Consider the following 21,169-nt stretch of genomic DNA (forward strand, 5'->3'; position numbering starts at 1 on the left):
ACACTAAAATTTTTCCACCTGCATTTCTGATGTGAATTGCAATTTAATTTTTAAAATAGGTATATTCATCCACATTCACTTATTCCCTCTTCTAGTTGTTTAATCTCCTCAGTTTCTGTTATACTGGCTGTTTGATTTTTTTTTAGTTATTATTATTATTATTATTATTATTATTATTATTATTATTTATAGTGCCAACAAGTTCTGCAACATTGTACAATAGGATGAATAACAGACAGTATTTGTAACAGAACAAGGATTTACAGTAACAGATGGTGTTAAAGGAACACTATAGTCACCTAAATTACTTTAGCTAAATAAAGCAGTTTTAGTGTATAGATCATTCCCCTGCAATTTCACTGCTCAATTCACTGTCATTTAGGACTTAAATCACTTTGTTTCTGTTTATGCAGCCCTAGCCACACCTCCCCTGGCTATGATTGACAGAGCCTGCATGAAAAAAAAACTGGTTTCACTTTCAAACAGATGTAATTTACCTTAAATAATTCTATCTCAATCTCTAAATTGAACTTTAACCACATACAGGAGGCTCTTGCAGGGTCTAGCAAGCTATTAACATAGCAGGGGATAAGACAATCTTAATTAAACAGAACTTGCAATAAAGAAAGCCTAAATAGGGCTAAACAGGAAGTGTTTATGGAAGGCTGTGCAAGTCACATGCAGGGAGGTGTGACTAGGGTTCATAAACAAAGGGATTTAACTCCTAAATGGCAGTGGATTGAGCAGTGATGTTGCAGGGGCATGTTCTATACACCAAAACTGCTTCATTAAGCTAAAGTTGTTCAGGTGACTATAGTGTCCCTTTATGGGCCCTGCTCAAATGAGCTTACTTTTTTTATAGTATTAAGACAAAAGCTAAAGGGACACTATAGGCACCAAAAACTTTAGCTTAATGAAGCAGTTTTGTGTATAGATCATGCCCCGTCAGTCTCACTGCTCTATTCTTTTGGAGCTAAATCACTTTGTTTAAGCTCTCCTAGAGTCACCTCCCTGCATGTTGATTGTACAGGCTTCCTAAACTCTTCCTGTAAATAGAGATCCGATTTTTAGACTTCCTTTGTTACACATTCTGGTTAATATAACATTTCTTACTTCCTGTTCTGTTAATTGCCTTATAGACCATGTCTGTGTATGTGATTAAAGTTCAATTTACAGAGCAGGAGATAAAATCTTGTAAAACAAGTTAGCATCTGATTGACAATGAAACTATTTTTTTTATACATGCAGTGGGAATCACAGTCAGGCAAGCTGTGGTTAGGACTGCATGGACAGAAAAAAAAACAATTTAACTGCAAAATGGCAGAGAATTGAGTAGTGAGATTGCAGTGGAATTACCAAAACTGCTTCATTAAGCTAAAGTTGTTTTGATGTCTTTAGTGTTCCTTTAACCCCTTAAGGACAGCAGGCGTACTATGCCATTCTTAAAAGGGTGGCTCTAAAAGCCAGAGGCGGCATAGTACGCCCAGCCATCCTCCCACCCTCATGCAGCCAGATCGTGGGGGGGCGGGGTACTGCCCAAGAGCCCAGCAGTCCCCCTGCAGCAGCTCTGGCCCTCCAGGGCCATGTGATCACCATAATCACATGACCGCAATAGGAGTCTATGGAGCTGCCTGCAGGGGGACTCTAAAAAGGCTTCTAAAAGTAAAAAAAAAAAAAAAATCAAATAAATATATTATACATATATTATATATGTATAATATATTATAAAACAAAGCATTTTATAATATATTATACATATATAATGCATTTATATGATTCCATTACAAGTGTACTTTGTGATATATCCAATAAATATATAGGCAAAGAATAATGGGGGTTTAGTTACATTATATGATCATATATTGCATAAACCTGCCTCAACGTCAAAGTACCCCATTCTTGGCAGGTCCTACTCTAGCAGCCTAATGCTTGCTCTTATGAGATTAATCCACTTACTTGGGAAATACTTCCTTACTGGGACTCTCTGCAAGTCAAGGCTAAATAGGGTCCTGGAATGAGGCACCTGTGACAAAACCAAGGAGTTTGCCTGGACTCCCAAATATATAAATTAAACCAAGAGGGCTACACTCACCTGAACAAGCATACATTATAGGGTGCTGCTGGAGCCAAATTATACAAAATACACAATCCAGCGCACTCGCTTGTTCACTAAACAATGATTTCAAACTCTAAGATTTGAAATCATTGTTTAGTGAATAAGCGAGTGTGTTAGATTGTGTATTTTATATATATATATATATATATATATATATATATAATTATATATATATAGGTATATATATATATACACATACATACATACATACATACATACGCACGTATTATATGTGTATAAATATATATATAAAATATAAATAAATAAAAAATTATATATATATATATTTATATGTAAAAAACAGATAAAATGTGTATCTTGTAATACCTTTTTTATTGGACTAACAGAATTTGTTAATGACAAGCTTTTGGGATAACCTCCCTTTCTCAAGTCTGAAGCATTTCTGAGCAAGACGACACATAGAATTCAGACTTGAAAAAAGGGAGGTTATCCCGAAAGCTTGTCATTAAAAAATTCTGTTAGTCCAATAAAAAAGGTATTACAAGATACAAATTTTATCTGTTTTTTACATCTACATCACTGAACTAATACGGCTACAAACTCTACTTGAACACTATATATTTATACACACACATATATAGATACATTCCACATATATATTTAACTATTAATGTTACATAATTATTTGATTTTATTAATTATAATTTGAGGGACCTGCCTAACAACCCAGGCAGACAGTCCAGAGAATTTAATTGGCAAGCCCTATATTTAACCCTGTAACTTTCCAAACCACTTTAAAACCTGTACATGGGGGTATTGTTATACTCCTGAGACTTTGCTGAACCCAATATGAGTTTTTCAAAACAGTAAAACTTATCACGACGATAATATCACCAGTAAAAGTGCAGTTTTTGTGTAAATCAATGAAAAAAAACAAATATGAATGCTAATTTGGCAAGCGTTTGTGACTAAGTGGCTACTACAAAAGACTGGACATACCCCATTTTGAATACCGTGGGTTGTCTACTTTTACAAATGGTATGCCATGATGGGGTTGATTTTTATTCCTGGGCTACCATACGGTCTCAAAGGCAACATAGACCCAGCAAACCAATCTGGCAAATTTCAATGTGCAAATATGTAAAAGGGAAAAGCCCTACATTTTAAAACTGTACATTTCCAAAAACCCTTAAAACCTGTACATTGGTAGATTGTGGGTACTGTTGGACCCATGAGACATTTCTGAATACAAATATGTGTATGTTATCTCAGTGAAATCCAACAGTATTATGACATTCACAGTTAAAATGCCATGCAGAACTTGAAATATAACATTTCTTAATCCTCATACTTTTTTAGATTATATTTCCTATTAACTTATGTTTCATATATAAATATTTGATATGAAATGAATGCCCTGTTTCTCCTGAACAAAATGATATATCATATGTGTGGGTGCACTTATTATGAAAAAAGTGGATTATAGTTGTACAGATACACAGGGCAAACGGGGCAGCTTCCCAAGGCCCTGTTGCTCCTAGGAGGCACCAGAGCAGCTGCCCGCACATTAAGGAGGCCCCCCCTGGTTGCCCATGCACTAATGACCACCCGGTGAGCATGTGTTAGCAGGGGCCCCATCACAACGATGATATCACCAGTAAAAGTGCAGTTTTTGTGTAAATCAATGAAAAAAACAAATACGAATGCTAATTTGGCAAGCGTTTCTGACTAAGTGGCTACTACCAAAGACTGGACATACCCCATTTTGAATACCTTGGGTTGTCTACGTTTTCAAATGGTATATCATGGTAGGGTTAATTTTCATTTCTGAGCTGCCATACTCAGCAATACCAACTCATACCAGCAATGGCCGTCTATGATAGGCGGACAGCTTGTGCTCTCAGCCTATTTCTGCCACCCAGCACTGCTTGGGTCAGTGCTGAAACATCAGCCCTAGCAGCCGAGAGCGTCTGTGTTGCAAGAGCTTGAGGACCTTTATTAAGTATTAAACCATTCAAAAACATACCAGGGGGCTCCAGGGACTGCAATCACGTCAATCACATGGTTATGCTGCCTAGAGTGTCCCTTTAAGATTATATATATTTTTTCTAAACATTGGGGACTTATAAGGGAATATTCCATAGTACATCTTTCATAAGAAGAACACATATTGTGTTGTGCCATAGCTTATTAATTATTATAACATCCATGATCTGAGATGAATCATTTGTAAAATCAGCTTTAGCCAAGAGTTTAAAACTGAGACATCTGTAACCAAGAGAGCATTTCAATAATTCTGTCTTAATTAAAGGTCATACTGTTTTTAAAAACAATGCACATTTCTGTTTCTTATTCAAGTGATTATATTAAATTAAAATTATACATGTATACCATTAAAAATATTATTGCCGTGAAGTACTTACTGTTCTGATCTGTTCACACTGTATATTTCTAAAATAATGCATTCAAGATTTTAAGAATATCAGGTGTCCCAGTTTATTCTTTCTACTTGATCATTAAAAACTAATACCATTTTTTTCTTTTCCAGTACCTTAGCAGATAGGTACAGGATTCACAGGCAATGTTGAGTACAGTTTATTATTAGGTAAAGCATGATTTTGGCTCTAAACACCAGACTCTCATGAGCCTGTAAACCTGCAACCTTCTTCCATCTATCTGTGGAGCCGTACAGTGTCTATTCAATAAGAACCTTGTGTTTTATTTTTAATTAAAAAAAAATGTCACAACCCCCTGAACTTCACTAGTAAAACATATAGTTAAAGCCATATTGATTATTTTAGTTCGTTTTGGGGATTTCCCCCAGATCAGTAATCACTTGCCTCTGGTAGGTTTTAACATAGCTGTTTTGGCATAATTGAGAATAATGAGGGTAAAATGCCAATGCAGACATGGATCCTATTCTCACTATGTCTTGAGTTGTATCAGCTACATATCAGCAATGGGGCCCACTAAGGCCTAAATAATTATATTTGGTTGATGTATACATAATGCAGACAGAGCCAGCCAGCATTACTTCTCTAAAGTAAAAGGTAGTGTGATCCAGGCACTCAAAGTCACTTAAAAAGCAGTTTTATTAGAACAAAACACAAGTGGCACCGTTTGGACTCACAAGAGGGTCTTTGTCAAACCAGGGAGATAAAAAGATAAATGGTGAGAGCACTCTAATAAAAAATTGCACGTTACTCTTATTGCACACTTGATATATTGCACACTTGGGTATATAGGCACTTTAACCACTCCTGTAAATATAAAATATGGAGAACCGCAGCATATGGTAATAACGTAGCAACTCAGTGTAACTTAAAACCATGGTTCAAACCATGCACAAGTGGACTTTATAGATATATGTTTTATTGTATTTGGTTTTATAAGCTACTTTTTAGTGTGTCCAATAAATTGTTTGCCTGACTTCTTGCATCCTGGAGTATTTTAAAGCAACAGCAACCTGAAGGACCACAGAAGGGGGACAGCTTGGAATTTGACCACCACGGGCATTTACTTGATACACCTTTAGTCTGAGCTAGCTTTTATTAAGTGGCTCATGACCATGTGAGTGTAACCAATAATTATTATTTTAAGTTACACTTAGTTAAGTTACGTTATTACCCTATGCTGCGGTTCTCCTTATTTTATGTTTACAGGAGTGGTTAAAGTGCCTATATACCAAAGTGTGCAATATACTGAGTGTGCAATAAGGGTAACGTGCAATTTTTATTAGAGTGCTCTCACCATTTATATTTTTATCTCACTGTATTGTTTATGTTTTTGTGATTAAGTGACTCACATAGGTGATTGTAGCACCCTGCTCTTAACTCTTTAACCTTATTCTTTTCCTATTTTTCTTTGTCAAACTAGTATTTCTTATCTATACCACCCTTACTTATAGGGTCAGTCTGATATGCAAATGGTTTAGATTGTCTCTGTAAAGGCATTAGTTGGCACAAGTTGAAATAAAACTATCTTGAGAACTGAGTGAAGGTCCATCAAAGGGCAAGCTATTTGCAAAATTAAATTTTCCTCTTTTTTTATTTAATTCTAATTCAGTGCCTGAGGTGACTACTGACTAAGATGGAACTTGCTTTATAAGTAGAAAAATTAAACACTGAAGGCACTACTAAAGTGATGCGAAAATCTAATTGTTAAAATGTTTTTGTTAAAAATAGTCCATTTCACTTGTCGCTGACTGATGTTCAGCAAAGTCTTTGAGACTCATAGCAATCACTGTATACAACAGCTTGAGAACTAAAAGTTAGCTCCCGCTGTCCTAGTTTGGGATTGTTTGACCTAATATCTGAAATTTTTTTTTTTTTTTCATCATCCAAATTTGTTCTAGCGTTGCAGAAATGTGGTTTGATGTGTAAATGAATGACTAAGTTTGTTTTTATTTAGTTCAATTATTCATGAGGGAAATACCTGTTTATTGTTTTCATCATAATCTTAATAAGATACCACCCACAATGTGATGAATAGCAGCTCTAATAAGTTACAACGCTAAATTAACAATTTATTTAAAAGACCTATTAATTCTCTGTGACTCTGTACACTTAAATTCATAACATATAATATACCAAAAGCAAGTAATGAAATAGAGGCAAAAGTTCATATGTGATGTGCTCAGGTATTTTTGATTATAATTCACTGCCAAGGGTCTCTTTAAAGTGAAAGAGTAATCCAGAAGTGGACCCCTTGCTTACTGTGCCTTAAGGAGTAGTAGCTACACTTCACTGTTGAGGCCAACTAAGGCCAAAGCAATTGTCTAAGGTTGCTTTATCTCATGAAGAGGAAGTTAACCTGCATTTCCATTTTAGATTACTCTTTAGGGGGAGATTTGTATGATATTACATTTTCTCTTTAATGTCACGAGGGGACCCATTACAGAGAGATGTTTAGTATATTTAATTAACAAAGGCCTTGATATAATTCCTGTCAATCATGTTTATCATCTGTTTATCGACTCCCAATTATCCATTTAACTGTTCGGATCTATTTAAATACAGTGGTAAAGGCTTATTTGAAGACTATAAATAATGGTTGAAATATGGAAACCATTGCTTATATTTGACTTTGGAAATTTTGGGTTTGGTGATTCAATTTCCATTTATTGCTGCCCAGTCACAAATTAAAAACAGGATGAATCGGACACAGGCCCCCCATGCTGTGTCCAGTAGTTGGGGGCTATAATAAAAATACATTGGAGCGGGTGGCCTGGTGTCCAATCCATATAAAATAAATCAGAATTAAAAATATATATATATATATATATATATATTGACCAAAAACTGTTGATTATTAGTAAAGTAAGTTAATAGGGTTCTCTTCTCTCAATGCTAAGAACTTTATGTACACAAGTGTTCTCTCGTGACATATATTTGTAATATATTTAATATTATTGATATTGCTTAAAGTTACTAATTGCAGACAGTATGAGATTTTAACAAGAATTTGAATAAATGAGTTGTGATAGTTAAGGAATGCTATATACAAATAAAATGGATCCCACAAAATTACTATAATGCAAACAAGGCAATGTAAATCAGTGGCAGTCTATTTCCTCTAAAGACGTCCCTCCAGTCATCTCAGCCACCTTAATTATATAATATACTGATTGTGGGAATAGCTTATTAACCAAATGGAAGCTATGTTGTATGCATTATTCTTGTAAACATTCTGAAACCTTAATCTGTTTGATTTAATAAGCCCTAAGGAGTTTCCTTTTGGCCTTCATACTGTTACTAATTAACGCTTATTCTGTTATTGCAATTTGCTAAATTATTTACAAGTATGTATGCAAATTATTTGGTTTCAAACTATTACACCTATTGCACTTTTAAATTGGGTATACCCTGATATTATTTGTACTGCGGAGGTGAGTCCCAGTGATCAACATACAACCCTGCATCCGGAGATAAGAGGGGACTGTCCTCAAGCAGCACAGCATGAGAATATCATTGGACTTGCTGAAGCTGTGCATGGGCACTTGGAAGATCCTTCAGACTGGGGGCTAACCAGAAAAGCCACTTCAGTCTTTCAGGAAAACACTTCCTATTTTCTATATTTAAACATTAAGCATTAAGCAAGCAAACATTAAGCAAGTTACAAAAATTGTATTTCCATAATTAGGCCCAATGTAATCTGCAGCAAATTAAGTCCTTTATTCAGCTCTGATGGGCCTTAATATAAAGATTTTGGATTGCGTCTTTAAGAATGTATGCCCATTCATCCAAAAGAGCATCTGTGATGGGAAGGTTTGGATTTCAATTGACTTTCCAATTTATCCCAAAGATATTAAGTGTGATTTAAGTCAGGGTTCTCTGCAAATCACTTGAGTTTCTCCACACCATACTCATCAAACCATGGACTTTGATTTACAATGAGATTGTCATCCAGGAGCATTAAATGGCCTTCCCCAAATCGTTGCCACAAAGTTATAAACATCCACATGTCTTTGTATCATTTAATATTAAGAGGGTTATTCACTGAAAAACAGACATACGCTATGAGCCCTCCTAAAAGAGACTTTACAACAGACATCAAACTGACAGATACTGTAGCATAATTCATCATTCTGGAGAATATTTTTCCACTACTCCAGAGCCCAGGGTAAATGTGTTTTACCCCACTCTAGCCATTGCTTGACATTGTGCATGTTGATGTGAAGCTTGTGTGCAGTTCTTCGGCCATGGAACCAAATTCACAAAGCTCCCAATGCACAGTTCTTTTGCTGCTGTTACTATCAGAGGCATTTTGGAACTCTGTAGTGAGTGGTGAAACAGACAATGGTTTCTATGTGATACGTGCTTCAATATTCAGCACTGTTATATTATGTTGTGTTATGTATGTTAGTAATTCATCTCAGGATGCATTGTTTGTATACCAATACCAGGTTGGGTGATGATGCATAGTTTTTGGAATTCTTAACTGTCTCTTTTCCTACAATTCCAGAGAACTATAAAATATGAGATACCTTACCTTTTGACTCTCTGCATTCTTTCTGAGCATCATTTTGTGTTAAAACCTATAGGAAATGTCTGCTTTCCCTGCAGGTTAATCAACAACTGTGCAAAGACATTGAATTCCCAGAGGTAAAAGCTTGCTTATTGGCCAATGCTGAAGTGCCCTTATCGATGATTCAGCTGTGCTTTTCAGAATCCATTCCCATAACCTTTATGCTTTCATGATCCTGTTGCCACATTCAATTAATCTTTTGTTCCTTTTTGGTTAGCAATCAGAAAGTAAAACTGCTTAATTGGATTTTCTACAATGCAGTTAAATTACAGATGAAAAGTCACATAGCCAATCTAATACTAATTATTCAAATTAGATCAGAATTATTCTGTCATCAGTATTATTCTGTTTTCTAGAATAACATTGTTCGTAAATGCATTATGGATTCCAGAGGACTCTCTCAATATAAATATAAATATATATGCATACACATATATATATATATATGCACACACACTGATCAGCCACAACATTAAAACCACTGACATATGAGGTGAATAACATTGATTATATTGTTACAATGGCACATGTCAAGGGGTAGGATATATAAGGTAGCAAATGAACAGTCAGTTCTTGAATATCATGTGTTGGAAGCAGGAAAAAATAGCCAAACAAAAAGATCTGAATTATTTTTACAAGGGCCAAATTGTTAAGGCTAGACAACTGCGTTAGAGTGTCGCCGGTATGCTGTGGTTAGTACCTACCAAGAGTGGTGTAGATAAAAACAACCAGTGAACCAGCATCAGGGTCATGGACACCCAAGTTTCATTGAAGCACTTGGGGAGCGAAGGATAGCAGGCTGGGCCAATAGCACAGAATAGCTTCTGTAGCTCGAATTGCTGGAATAAAGTAATGCTGGCTATGACAGGTTTCAGAACACACAGTGCATTGCAGTTTGCATAGCAGTAGACCTGTCAAAGTGCCCTTTCAAGCACCAAAAGTACTTTTAATGTGGATGCGAGCATCAAAACTGGACCATGGAGCAATGGAAGAAGGTTGCCTTGTCTGATGAATCATGTTTTCTTTTGGATCAGATGGATAGCCATATTCTTGTGGATCCTTTACCTGGGGAATAGCGTCAGGATACACTATGGGAAGAAGGCAGGTTGGCAGATGCAGTGTTATACTTTGGGCAATATTCTGTTGGGAAACCTTGGGTCCTGGCATTCATGTGGATGTTACTTTGACACATACTACCTACTTAAAGATTGTTGCAGACCACTTAAACCCACTCATGGCAATGGTGTTCCCTGATGGCAGTTGCCTCTTTCAGCAGGATAATCCACTCTTCCACACTGAACAAAGAGTTAGCCTTCTAATTCTCCAGATCCCAATGTGATTGAACATGTGCTGGAAAAACATAACTGTCAGTTGAGTCATTTCATACTATATGTTGAGAAAAATATAGAAAATTTGTAACACAATTAATAAATATACTACACCAAATTACAGTACAGTATAGATGTTCTCTGACCGTAACAATCTGCAAAACAAAAATACAGTACATAGTGCAAACTGTATAGAACACAAACTATACATATTGGACCCTCTTATAGGATGTAACTCATAGGCTATAGAGCCGTCCCAGGCACTATATAGAAGGGTGCCTGAAAAGGCGAATACTATATCCTTGAAGGAGAGCAGCAGGAACCTTCCATAAAGTGTATGCATACATTTTATTAAATAGTATACATAAAGGGACAAGTTAGCAGTGATAAAAAATACAAAAGAGGATAAAAATGCATATAGCCTAAAAAACACTGCATTAAAACATATAGAAGTCCCAAAAAGAAGTCGCCAGCAAAGGCGTTTCAATTCCTACTGGAGTCTTCTTCAGAGCTGCAGTGTTCTCTCCGTGGTCCAAATAAATACCGTCTGAATTAAACTTCAAATCAGCCCAGATGTACCACTTCCTATTTCCGACGCGGCATGTGTGCAGCATTATGTATCCAGGAAAAATGTTCTGTCATGTGATGCGGCTATGGGTCATCGTAACTAAGAAGTTACGCAGCCATGACCGCGTTACGTGCGGTACGTTTTTCTGGTGCCTTCCATATAGAGCCTGGAACCTTCTATATAGAGCCTGGGACGACTCTATATCCTGTGAGTTACATCCTATAAGGGGGTTCATTACTTATAGTTTGTGTTCTATACAGTTTGCAGAATGGACCCTGCTATCCTAATTTATACCAGCTCTGGGCTGTCCTTTGTTTTGCCTCTCTCTACCCCCTGTGTGAGAAAGTACCCCTAATTGTGCGAGACTTACTCCCCTGGCTATGTAACCTAAGTTTTCCCCTGTTTCGCCTGGCCGTTCATCAAAATCCATTCCCTTAAGTGGTTCCCACGGTTTTGTACAACAACCGAACAAACTACCAAATGGCAGACCACCCAGCTATGGAGTGTACTGCTCATTTACTCCGTTTACACCTCCACAAACCGCAACCAAACAAATGTTCTAAGCGGTCTGCTGGGTGGTTGCCATTCGTATAGACGAACACGTGGCGGTGGCTATCTTGAGACATGAACAAAGGCGGTGTTTGGTCGTCGAGTGCATGGAACTAAAATTGGACACTCAACGGCGCGAACACTGCTGGGACTTCCACCTCCATCGAAGTTCACCTAAAAGTGCATGAACAGAACGCTATTCGGTAAAAACAATCTACCAAACTAAATACATGCAATAAAGTTCTGCACGAACAAATCAGTTTGTCCAATTTAAACACATTTTTTGACTGAGAAGATAGACCGGCCGCACAGCCTAATTCTCTGGAACTCTTTTGGGCATGAAAGTAAGCATGCGGTCGGTCAAATGTGACTTCCACAGAATTCGTGAAATCCTGCTCTGATCTGGGTGATTTGGATATGTTGTTCACCCAGATCCGAGCTATCCAGAGATGTGGGGATATGTAATGTTTTGGGGTACTTTTGGAAAATGTGAAATATGTATTTTTTCCTGCCTGGAGAAGATTGATTTATTACATTATCTACCAGGCAGAGAGGAAGGCTTGTACATACTGTATGGGAGTGTCTCTATATATAACCCTATTTCATTGGTCTGTGAACTTTGTATATCGGTGCCCCACAAGGTCCACCTGGGTGGTAACCTTGTGGGGGAAGTCACATAAAAAGCAGTGTGCCAGCATTAAACCTTGAGTTATTCACCCTAAACTGAATGTCGCCCAGTTACTGGGGAGGTGTTGGGAGAATCTTGTCTTGCCTTGCTGTATTTACCTGTTCCTGTGGATTACCTTCCTTGTTCCTGAGTCATCTTGGATATAACCAGCGGAGAAACGTCCCTGCTAGACTAGTGCTCCGCTACTCACTATGTACTGTATTTTTGTTTTGTAGGCTGTTCCGGTCAGAGAACATCTATGCTGTACTGTTATATTATTTTGCTTCTTTGTGCAAATTTTCTATATTTTTCTTATAGCAAATAAAAAGACTGAACTGACTTTTTTATGTTTTAAATATAATATTTTACAAGAAAAGTGGGACAGTGTATACTGGCATTCTATTTCCAATTATCAGTCTGCTTAATATTCTTAAAAGCAAGTAATCCCTCTTTTAGAATCTTCTTAAGTATGACATTTATACAGTCATTGATGTTTGGCATAAAGATGATAGGTGAGGAGAGAGATCATTTTTAAATGTATTTAAAGGAACTTTAGCCTAATGAAGCAGTTGTATATATAATGCCTCTGAAGTCTCACTGCTCTATTGTCTGCCATTTTGGAGTTATATCAATTTTGTGTTTGTCCGTACAGCCCTAGCCACACCTTCTGGCTGTGACTGACACAACCTGTATGAAAAAACATGGTTTAATTTTCTATCTGATGTAACTTATTCCAGATGTTTTTATCTCCTGCTCTGTAAATTGAACTTTAACCATATACAGAAGTATATATATATATATATATATATATATATATATATATATATATATATATATATATATATATATATATACATTTAAAAATAGTCTCTCTCCTCACCTATAATCTGTATGCCAAAATATAAGTTCCAGGGGATAGCAAGAATCCTGTGTCATGACAGCTTCTCTATGAATAGTACTGAATGGTCAATCCATGGTAATTACTGTGAAAGCAATATGTAAGAAGCATCTGATTGGATCTGAGATCTTCATAAATGATGACTTCATCATAGCTGGCGCGGCTGCTGGAAAAAAAATGTCTGCCATGGCGCTGTAAAAGTTAAATTGAATTGCCTTTAATTAAGGGTTTTGTTTTCTTTTTTTACTTTAAACAAACATAGCACTCAATGTAGACTAGTAAAGGAAAATAAATATATGTGTTGTCATTTAATGGTACCTAAGGTAATTTAATCTTTATATTTTTCATAAATTATATATTCCGTTATCTCATGACAGGGTCCCTTTAAAAACTATATATTAATTTGCATTTGCTTTTGGACAAATAAACAGCAAAAGTAAAACTGAACCTCTTCCTTGAATATATTTAGAATATACATTATTGATCTTTAGAGAATCTTTATAAACAGAGCTAGGCAAAAGATTGCGTTAGAGTGAAGCAATACCATGCTACGAATGCACAGAAATGAAATCTAATGGGATATGTCAGTGACACTGGTACATTTCATGTGTAAAAATAACTAAGCATATGTACCTATCTTAGATAACAACAACTGAAAAATGTTAGATTGTGCTTCCTAGCTCTTGGCTCTGAGTTCCACGGAATTATGCTAGACAAGGTTGCTCTTTCCATAAATCATATTTGGTTAGCTAACCTAAGTGCTTTTAAAATCTGACAAATACACAGAATGGCAAACTAGGCATTGCACACTGTTCTATTATCAATATTGTAACCAATTAAGTAACTCCTTCAATCAATTTACAAAATGGAAAATAAAATGTGAACTAATTTGAGTTAGCAATTATTTGCATTAGCTGTTTCATAATTATGAATTCCTGCGTGAGCTGCGGACGGGAAGAAAGGAATTGAATCTCTTACTGCATGCTTAGTTTTTAACTCTGCACAACATTCAGACACATATAACAGGACAGCATACATACAGTGATCAGTATCAGAGGGACCATACTGGGAATGAAAACCTAAAATCTACTAATAAATACGGAACTAAATAAATCAACAATAGATCACCCTCATACCCACTTTATACCAAATGGAGGAACATGTGGCTGTTCTTTCAAGGTTATTCACTAAAGTGAGAATTCAAAGTTAATTTCAAATTTAAGATAAGATCAAAATGGATAAATTAGAAAATATGTCCAAGTCAAATTATGCTCTTTATTCAGCTACTTGTGCCTTAAATTTCAAATTCACTTTGAATTTCATTCAAACACCAACACAACCAACACACTGAAAAAAGCACACCCGCATTTAAAAGCAACACTACATCATACAAACACACTCATGCATTGAAAACAAACACTAAACACAAGTATAACACTGCATTCCAATGGCAACAGCACATACAAATACACCTTACATGCACACATATGCTCTATACAAAAATATGCTAACATTCAAATGCACAAACACTGCTCCCAAATCTAAAAGGTAGATCCTCACCTGACATAGCATTGTTTGAGTTGTACCTCAGGTGGGAATCTACCTTTTGGCCACTCTTCTACTAGAGGGGGGCCCAATAAAATATCTTATACCAGGGCCCTCTCTAGATTAGTCCCATCATGGCATTCATGCATGGAGAGCTATTTTCTGAGGATTCTCAATGAAAAGTTTCTTCTGGGGTCTTGCAATGAAAAGAGACTGAACGTTTATTTTGGGGGGAAAAGAGGAGGGCATGCAAAGGCACATGCATGTATTCACTGGGGGTATATCTACTAAACAGTGATTTTTAAAGGTATTTACAATGTGGAGTGCTTCTTTAAGCAAGTGCTCTTGATTTTAAATAGTGTGCTAAAAATAATTTGGAGGGACAGTGTCATGGCATCTTTTTCACCTGATTAATTTTTCCCTGGTTTAGATCTTTAAAAAAATCTACATATTGGAGGTTACTTCAAGTGATTGTTGCGACCACTATTCCATTCCCACAATAACCACCATACCCCACAACCAGAGAATCTTCCCCTGATGACGGCGTTATAATACGCTGAAACGTGCGCCGGGCTCGATTTATTTATTTTAATATGCACTCTTGCACTTGCTAGGTAGCACCTTTTTATTTTGTGTTGGAGTTACTTATATATATAGGGGTTTTGGTTCAGGTAGGCACTAGCCTTGTGTGGTGCTGAGGTATTAGGGACAGATGCAGTTTCACTGGTTGTGGGGTATAGTGGTTATGGTGGGAATGGAATAGTGGTCGCAACAATCGCTTGGAGTAACCTCCCTTCTGCTTTGAACTAGTAAACATCTAGGAGGTTTTTTTTCTCCTCTTTTCTGTACAGTAATTTAGACCACTTCCCTCTTCTCTTATCACCATTTACTGATTTTGCCTAATAGCAAGATATTTCTCTATAGTGGAATGCCTGTCTGCACCCTATGGTGTTTCCCTTTATACCTAGTATGTATATTCTGTTCCTATGTAGGACCCTTTAACTATGAACAATAGCTATATGCCTTATGGACTAATAAAGGTTTTAACTATATTTTTTGGCATGTGAGCTACTTATTTAACTTAAGTTGTACTTATTCCTAGACACTCACTTCCATTTGGAGTGAATGCCTTGGAAACTATCTTCATTTATTTTTTTATTTTACGGTTAATTACGGTGATCCCCTGTTTATCTAGTACAACTAGGTGACCTCACTTTGACTAGGAGATATAGTCATAGGTCTTCCCCAACTTATGTTTCTAGTTGGTAGGAGACACCCTGACCTGTCCCTTGGTCAATACCCTTATTAAATAATATCTACATTTAATGATCAATTTTAAGCTTCCTGTTTAATAGAATATATAATCATCATTAACTTCAGCAATTCTATGTATTTTGAAAAAAGTCAAAATGCAGTAAGATACAATAATGCACCTACATTAAAGAGGGCCTGTCATTTTTCTAGAACTTACACCAATTAATAATTGAATAGAATAATGAAATGAGAGTGGATAAAAATGGATTACATTTTTTTTAAATAAAAGAAAAATCTGATTATTTTTATTTAAATCATTTTTTTTATTATTTAAAAATGTTTTATTGTTTATTAAGAACAGATATATTTTTTTAAAATAATATGCTTTTGGTAAAAAAAATCTAAAGATAGTTTTCTATTTAAGATACACTGTACTCCAATGGTTATTCAGCATGACATTTGGATTAGTGGATTTAGCATTAAACTATATATGCATGCAATATTTACATTTTTGGTAAATGAACTCCATTAATCTGGGTTAATTAAACTTGTGTCTGCAGAGATAACATGTACTTATCACAGCAGAAATATTCAAAAAATAAACCTACAAAGGTCAGAAAAAGATCCTAACCCCATTGTTATTTTGCAAATCCATGTACATACAAAACACCTTTGATTTAAGGTGTTCTCCAAATGAGTGATTAACATATTAAACTGGACCTAGATCACCTTGCAATAATTCCATCATTATCCATCTATGTATCTAATGATATATAGCAAAAACAGTTCTGATATAACTGTTAAACTAATCTTACATATTACATGTCTGTTATGTAAATTCGCCCATCGAGTTCAGCCTGTGCAATCTAAATTAGTTATTACTATATCAGCATATATTAAATCAGTTAATATTCTAAGTATTCAATCTTAACAAGCTGCAAGAATGAGCATTATATTTAAAATTCATGATTTCAATTTTAGTCTTACTGACTAGTAAAATAAGTCAAATTCTCCCTGAATTAAATTATCTATAAATTGTCTTAACCTTTTTTCATCAGATGCTCTGTTTTTTTTTTTTTTTTTATATTTATATTAAAGATGCAACAAATTACATCCTACTCTACATTCAGACAAGGCAACGTCAGTGAATTAAGAAGAGCAATTGGAACATTGTTTAATTTCTCCTCTTCTCTATCTATGCTATCTGCCATGTACTACAGTATTGACAGAACTTTTAACGATGATTGACAGGGAGTTAAGATGGAGTGATAGCCGTGGATGTAATCTACATTTTATTTTATTTTCACACCTCACAAATACATATGTGCTCAATATAGGGAGAAGTAAATATAATATTAAACATCCTGGAAAGTTAGTATATCTTTAACTTCTAAAGAAAATGTTTTATGTATCACTTCAGTAATTTCTTGTATGATTTCTTTTTTGTTACTTTGCAGGAAATCTCATTCAGACTTCAAAAGTTATTCTCAAAATATACATCTAAGAAAAGAAAAAAAACGCCAGTTTAAAACCATTAAAACCAAGGACTTTTTAAAATGTTCTTCAATGCTTAAAAAACTAATTTTGTTAACAAAAGATGTCAAAACTATGTAGGCGATGTGCTTAACAACAGTTATTTTTTTTTCTTGCACCCCACAATTTGTAAACTAAGTCTTCAATTTATACAACAAAGCACAATTTCAAAGCCATGATCAGAGACAGAAGAACAGAACAGATATAATTGGAAAATACAATCTTACGTATTAGCATATTTAAAGTAAATCTGTAATAGGCATTAAAACAGTTTTCATTTTTATTGGATAATCAGAAAATACATAAACATATTTAGAAAGTTGTATGGTTGCATATTTTATTAATTACATGCCTAATAACAATTAACCCCTTCACTATCAAGCAGTTTCTCATTGAAAAGATATTAGCATTTGTATTTAAAGCAATTGACACATATATAGCTAGCATATAAACACATTATATCACATCAATTGTGTGGATGTATTCCCTGTATTTTTTGCAGACAAATGTAAAAATTATAATTATGTAAATTTACACAATTTTACACAATTTTAATTTTTCACTTATTCATTCAGCCATTAAGAAACTTGTGATGGTAGTCATCGTCACTGGGGATGGAAAACAGACGCTATGTGTGGGTCCCCAGATTCCTGTTGTGTTTTGGTCACCTTGTGCCCAGTATTGGTGCAGGGTATGCTAAATGTACTGCTTGTCTTTGCCTCTCCCCCTCCCCCTTTTTCCTGTCCTATTGTTTCCCCAGCAGGGTGTTGTCCCAGGGACACTGCCAGACCAGTTTTAACTAACTGCTTTGTCCCTCCTCAATTTCCTATTAGCCCTTCCTATTGTCTGTACTATAGTACTCTATGCACCCTATTGCATGTAATTGATGCTGCTGGAGGCTTAAAATATGTGGGCTATGTCTAGTACAGGTAGTTGTTGTTTTAACCTTCACCAATTGTCATCTGGTGTTTGGTCCAGGGTGGAAAAGGCCCTTAGTGACCCCAGACAAGCCTCGGCGACTGGATCTGACATGCTCCAGGGTCCCTGATAGCTACGAGAAAGCGGACCTGGCGGAGGTACTCGGTTGGAGTACTGGAGCTCCGTCACAAAACTATTTAGCAAATGAAAAGCTTTAGTAAGTATACAGTGTCCTTTACGTTGAAATATTTCACACAGGTTCTTAAATGTTGATGTCATGGACAGCCTGGCACCCCTCGACTGGGTGCCTCAGCCAAAAGCTTCTTCCTAGTAGCCTGGAGTGCTATAAGCACCGCACCGGACACCATAAGCACCATAGCCCCTTAGCCACCATAGCTTGGCTGGGGTCTTGCTGTCCTCCACCCAACTCCTGGATCCAGCTTCCAGTGGGTGGACCTCTCCTACTCCAGATAGTCTAGCAGATATAACAAACAGCAAAACAAAACAACTACGTTGTTGAGTGTTAAATATCGATTACTTAACTTCAATTAGTCTGTAGCCTCCCAAGATCGTTATCCACCACAAAACGATCATATATATGTATAGAACCACAAACAGAAGTGGGATACGGCTGTACAGTCTATATAGGGAACATACAAGGAAAAAAAAAAAACAATAGTGTGATACAGTATATACAGTGAAAATGTGCGCTTAAATGGATGCACTCACGAGATAGTAAAGGTAAAACAGCATTCAAGGTGCCTCCCCGGGAAATATGGGGGGATGCTGGTATCCTTCGGTAGTGTCTAGCAGCCAAATGGGACACAGGACTCCAGGTGAGTAATGGTAGAAAATATTTGTAGTTTTATTTTCTTTAAAAGGTGATACAACACCAAGCAGATAAAATATAAAAGTGCAGCAGTAGGTCCAACGCGTTTCGTTCAACACAGGAACTTCATCAGGGACCGCACAGTAAAAGAAATCAACAGCAATATTGCAGATTGTAAAAAAATACACATCCTACTCACCCTAACAATAATCACTATAAATAGGGCTAATCCCAATGTCCCATTGGTCCTAAGTGTGGGGGGTGTCCTCCGGGCTGCTCTCCATTGGTCAAGGGATAGTATCATCCAGCTGATTCCATTTTCGGCATTTCAATGCCCAGAAAACGAGCGCGTTTTTTTCATACACCGGAACCAGAAGTAGACGTTTTCTTTCACTTCCGCGTTCCACGTGCGTTCCACATGCGTTCCACATGCGTTCCAAGGGCAGTCCGCACATGCTCAGTGGGTATTACACAACTATCTTAATCGGAAACATCCTAATGCATTTAAAAAAGCCCTTAAAAGCTCAAAACATAACTAAAGGTGCAATTAATCTCTAGAAAGAGAAAAAAATAAATTAATATATGATATACAAACATAATTAGTTACTTTAGTGAACTTGAACTTGTCGTGTGACAAAATTAAACATTAAACATAATACTTCTGGTGTCTGTAGTTCTATGGAAATAGCAAACACCTTCTCTACATATCTATTTAAAGTGACAGACTCTTCATAAATTTCTATAAACCTCTTCTTTATTAAGGATATTGTCATAGTAAACCCCTCTATAGGTTTATTTTAAAGTGACAAGCACCTTATCTCCAAAAACCTGTTTAAAGTAATAAATTCCTCTGTGGATCAGTAAAGGTGACAAGCACCTATTATAAAATTATTCAAGTGACTCATACCTAATAAGCTGAAAAAATAAAAAACCATAACCTATAAATTTTACAAATGTTCCCTGAATATTATTAGTTAAGGACATTATAAATACCTGATTAGTACACATAACTGTATAATATGAACTACGTTAATTATTATTATTGTTTCATATATGTTATCTTGATCTGTTTTTTATCTTATTTATATTCTTTGGTTTCATACATATGCACCAAAAATAGATCACTCTCATTGTCCCATATCGTCAAAAGAAAAAAAGAAAAAAAGAAAAAAAGAAAAGAAAAAAAGGAGAAAAAGGAGAAAAAAGGAGAACAAAGTTATCCCCAGGCCAGAGGGAGTCCACATTAACATGTCCCTAATAACCTATATCATTGATTCACTGGTACTCCTTTGTCTAGAGGAAGGGTACTCCCTTTAAGAAGAAATTATAAAGAAAAGAGTAATCGTTACGGTTACTCCAAAAAGCACACCAGATCTATCCCAATGTTTAAGCCCCTGGGTTCCAGGGTCTTTAACTTGTGTATCCAGCCAATTTATCAGCATATATGGATTCGTTTCTCCAAAAATATGCCCAGGGGGCCCCCTCATATATACGCGATACTAAGTCCTTTCTCCAAGAATTGGAGAGTATAGAATGGGAATCCGACTACAGTTGGGCCACGCTTGACGTGACATCTCTGTATACGGTAATCAATCACCGTTTGGGGCTGGAAGCTCTTGATCACTATATGTCCCAGGATTTGGACTTGTCCTCAGGCCAGAGGGATTTCATATTGACTTCGGTCCAGTTTATATTAGAACATAACTTTTTCTTTTTTAACGATCAACATTATCTCCAGATAACGGGTACCACCATGGGCACCAGGTTCGCCCCCAGTTATGCCAACACCTATATGCGGAGATGGGAAGAACTCTTCGTATGGTCTGGGCATGACTGGAGGGAGAGCCTGGTGCTCTGGCGGCGTTATATTGACGATGTGATCGTTATCTGGAAGGGGTCTTCTGACAGCTTTTCAGATTATGTTCATTATCTCAATTCCAACTTGTTCAACCTAGTGTTTACTCCTGAGTGGAACAA

The 21,169-nt window shown here is 36.2% G+C and overlaps 1 protein-coding gene across 2 annotated transcripts in view; it reads left to right on the forward strand.

Annotated features, from left to right (window-relative positions):
- Nucleotides 1–21,169, forward strand: part of GABBR2 (gamma-aminobutyric acid type B receptor subunit 2) — a 630,870-nt gene that overhangs the window by 403,175 nt on the left and 206,526 nt on the right. The window lies entirely within an intron of this gene.

The sequence above is a fragment of the Pelobates fuscus genome, chromosome 4 (genome assembly GCF_036172605.1).
Source record: "Pelobates fuscus isolate aPelFus1 chromosome 4, aPelFus1.pri, whole genome shotgun sequence".
In the NCBI taxonomy this organism is placed as follows: Eukaryota; Metazoa; Chordata; class Amphibia; order Anura; family Pelobatidae; genus Pelobates; species Pelobates fuscus.